Genomic DNA, 4,735 nt, shown 5'->3' with positions numbered 1-4,735 from the left:
ATATAGTAATAATGAAATATATAAATTAATAATATAAAAATGATATCACTAATAATAATATATATATTTGTTCGATTACAAGTATATGTTTTAATATATATACGAATGATATAGGTTCGTGAATCCGAGGCCAACCCTGCATTGTTCAGTATCGTCATATGAATATTTTTACTACGAATGATATTGTTCAGGTATTAAAGGAATCTTCCGCTGTACATTTGCTCATTTTAAAGATATTACTTGGAGTCATTCATGGCATATTTCAAAAGATGTTGCATTCGAGTCATTGAGTTCAATAAGAATATTATTAAGTCATTTATAGTTTGGATATATTATGAAATGGTATGCATGCCGTCAACTTTCGATGTCATGAAAGTTTGTCTTTTAAAAACGAATGCAATATTTGCAAAACTTATCATATAGAGGTCAAATACCTCACGATGTAACCAAATGTAATGTATTCGTCCAGATGGATTAGGACGGGTCGTTAAAAGATGAAGGTTTTCAGAACTTTCCAAAAAGCAAATTTAGACCTAATTGTTGTATCTGAATGACCAAAGACTCCTGCTGAGGTTGAGGCTGATAAGGCAAAAGATGCAGAGTTTGAGCAATAATTAAAGAGCCCAGAGCGGCCTGAGCAGGGTGAAGGTGGTAGCGCTGCACAACATTCTTCTGATGTTGAAATCATTGAATCCACCCCCCAACCATCTAGCACCAAGAAATCCGGTAAACGCTCAAAGCGTGCAGGGAAGCGTCCAGTAGTTGAATCTGTTGAGAAGCCAAAGAAAAGAAGTATGCCCCATAATTAAGTTATTTTGAATATTATATATGTATTATGTCATCTTGCTCATTTGCTTCTGTATCTCTTAGGAATGATTCTTTCAGAGGAGAATGATGATGAAACCACTGCTGGTGAAAATGTCAATGAGTTTGCTGAAGTTGAAGGTGATGATGATGATGATGAAACCCATGATGATGATACTCATGAGGATGACACGTTTGAAACTCCACCCTTCACTAATCCACTAATTTCTAAAGGTACTGGGACTACACAATCATCTTCTTCCTCCGAACCGCCTGCCATTGTGCCATTAGCCGGCTTGAGAAGCTTTCTTGAAATCTGATAGTTTTGTTAACTTTCTGAAGGTAAATTTTGTAGCCTAATCTATGGAAATCAACTACTATGTTCCTTATAAATAGTAATTTGCAGATTATAAGTATATATTTATTATGCAGGAAAACACAGTTGCTGATCTGTCTTCCTCTCTGTCTACCATGACTCATAAGCAAAGTTGTCAGTCCACTGCTGCATCTATGGTGATTCTTAATCAACATGTGATACATGGCCTTAAGATGCAAGAGGCTCAGGAGGCAATTGTTGCTAATGCTGTTCATACTACCACCAAAATAAAGAAGCTAGAAGTTGAGATGCAGGATGTTAATTTAAAATGGAAAACTGCAGTGGATTTGGCAAAGAAGAAAGATGAGACTTTGCAGATGGTGGAAGCAAAGTGTGTTATAGAGAGGGTGGAGAAGGAGAAGTTGATGGAGGAGAAGGAAAAGTTATTAAAGGAGAATGAGGAGCTAAAAAAGTTGTTAGAAGAAGAAAAGCGTGTGTCTGAAGAGAACACTGCTGCTGCTGCTCCTGAAAAGAACTTCATTGATCTGAAGGTTGGCCTTCCTGCCCTTATTCAGAGGATATTGAATTCTTACTTTGTTGGCCTTACATTCCATAAGTACCTTGAAGCTTCTAATGAGAAGGACATTTCAGATGTTGTTGAAGAAATTTTAAATGCTCTTTCTGACAAGCCTGATCCTCTACTAAATGTGATTTCAAAACGCATCAAAACTGATGCTGAAGCTAAACCGCAGGCGACAATAGATGAAGTGTCTGCCTTGAAAATTGTTTCTTTGGAGGAGGTGTGTGGGAAAGAAAATGTTTCTGTTAAAGATATTCTGGAAGTTCCAATTTGAAAACAATTTATGATTTGTCTGTAATAACCATACACTATTAAATGTGTTCTAATCATATGCACAATTTGATATTTGTCATGAATGTACCATGATTCTTTGTGCTTAACATATGCTTTAATATGCTTAATATTGTACGTGTGTCTAACTATTGTTAGCAATAAGAAGCTTGAATGCCATATGCCATATAAAATATTTTTGCCATAACTGTTTTTGACATAACATATGCATTAAATCTCCATCCACTATCCGTTATGCGCCAAAGGCTTTTTTTATTATCTGCCGAGGTTATAATGATAAATTTACCAACACGATACGTTTTGCTATTATATGCCATAATATATATGACTGTGACTTTCTTATGTTTGTTTTACATCAGCTTATCAATAAAACACATGTGCCTTTGTTGTTTTCGTATGAAGGATGTGCGTTATTCGTACTCCGTGTTACGTAAGAAGGCTTACTTGTAGAGATGTGTTGACCATTTGAAATCAAATTTTGAAACAAATAATGAATCAATCCTGATGTTCTTATGTTAATAAAGTATCATAAAAATTATACGTTTGTGTAAAATATGTTGTTTAAAGAATAATCAGTATTCCGTATTGCGCTTAGGTTTTTGTGCGACTTCCAAAATACACTAGTATTTTATGTTAAAGTTTTTCGTATTCCGTATATAAATGGATTTATGCAGTTGAGATAAACCATTGTGTATGTCATGACATTGAAGAGATATCATATTTTTGCCTCGGTGCCCTCTAGCGAAGTAAACACTTACGCTAGCCGATCCCTTGTGTCTATAATGTTGACACAAAAGCCTCTACCATCGGGGGCATAAAAATGCCCTGCCTTATGTGGGTAGGTATGAATGCCATGTTTTACATTCATAACGCGTAACGCTTTGCGTGTAGGAAAAAGAGAAAATATCGTTGATATTTAAACTGCTGCACTTATAATATTTTGTGTAACATCTTCGTATGGATAGGGTGATCAAGCCTACCCAGAAAACTACAAAAAGTTGTATTGTGCTTATTCGAACTGATGAAATAAAAACATGCTTAACAAACTGTGTTGCACTATTCATGTAAACAGTATGTTTTTCGTACAGCGTCCTGCGCCATGCCTCTAAGGCTCCCACATTTTGGGTGGTTTGAAATACCCATTTACATCATTTCTGTTGAATAACTGCCTTGACGGTCCTCCCTTAACAAATTTCTCTTGTGCCTCATAAACAACTGAGATTTCTATAGCCGATCCCACATATTCAGAGTACACCACAGCTATGCCATTTGGAGTTGGAAATCGCAACTCTGCGTGTGGTGTTGAAGTAATTGCCCCAAATTTTTGCAGAGTTCGCCTACCGAATAAAGCGTTGAACCTTGACCTTCCATCAAGTACTGTAAAGTCCACAATTTCTGTTCTAACCAAAGGGTGTTGATGTTGTGCGAGGTGTATATGAAATAGTTATATTTTTATTGCGAAATACTATTAAATATGATACAATTTTACACAAGTTATTTATTTATTTATTGAATGGGATATACCTAAATCTTGCTACAACACTTATAGGCAGTGTACCTAATCGTAGAGTAGTGTAGTTTTTAGTAAGTCCGGTTCGTTCCACAGGGAGCTAGCTGAGTTTAACACTATATTTTTTTACAACTATATTTATATAAAATATATATAATTATATATAGTAATATTATTATAAAAGGGGGTTTTTTAAAGTTTAATGACTGGTTTGTCGATTTTAAATAAAACGTAAAGATAAATGACGATAATATAAATGACAGAATTTAAATTGAGATAAAGTAAATTGCAGTAATTAAAATTACAGTAAATAAAGGTACGATGAAATATGAAATAAAAGTATTATGCTTATTTAAACTTCCGTAATCATGATGTTTGACGTGTTGATTTTAATTAATTGTTACCCGGGTTAATTGTCCTTTGTCCTGGTTTATTTGATACCTATCTGGTTTTTGTCCATAATAGTCCATCGGTCATAATTATAAAATGCTTTTCAAATTAACCTTATTCCCGAAGTCAAATATTCCAACTAATTAGGGATTCGAACTGTAACAAGGTTTTAATACTTTGTTAATAATTACACCAGGTTATCGACTGCGTGTAATCCCAGGTTTTAATACTTTGTTAACAATTACATCAATTATCCTTGTATGTAATCCACCCCTGTTTTAATGAGATATGAATATTAATTTACCCACTTGATCAGAATGAATAATCAATTACCCAATCCGAATAATTAATTAAATGATCGTAAAAGATGTCGTATAAACATCACTAAATAGAACATACATAATCATTTTAATAATTATTAGATTAACTAATTTGAAGATAGGTTCGACAGATTCCAACGAGTTGTCATTTGATTAGACAATACTGAAATGTCCCGTTCTTATTGATTAAAAACGTTTCATATTAATTGATTTCGTTGCGAGGTTTTGACCTCTATATGAGACGTTTTTCAAAGACTGCATTCATTTTTAAAACAAGCCATAACCTTTATTTCATAAATAAAGGTTTAAAAAGCTTTACGTAGATTATCAAATAATGATAATCTAAAATATCCTGTTTACACACGACCATTACATAATGGTTTACAATACAAATATGTTACATCGAAATCAGTTTCTTGAATGCAGTTTTTACACAATATCATACAAACATGGACTCTAAATCTTGTCCTTATTTTAGTATGCAACAGCGGAAGCTCTTAGTATTCACCTGAGAATAAACATGC

The sequence above is a fragment of the Rutidosis leptorrhynchoides genome, chromosome 10, assembly GCF_046630445.1.
Source record: "Rutidosis leptorrhynchoides isolate AG116_Rl617_1_P2 chromosome 10, CSIRO_AGI_Rlap_v1, whole genome shotgun sequence".
Lineage (NCBI taxonomy): Eukaryota > Viridiplantae > Streptophyta > Magnoliopsida > Asterales > Asteraceae > Rutidosis > Rutidosis leptorrhynchoides.
This window is presented reverse-complemented; position numbering follows the sequence as displayed.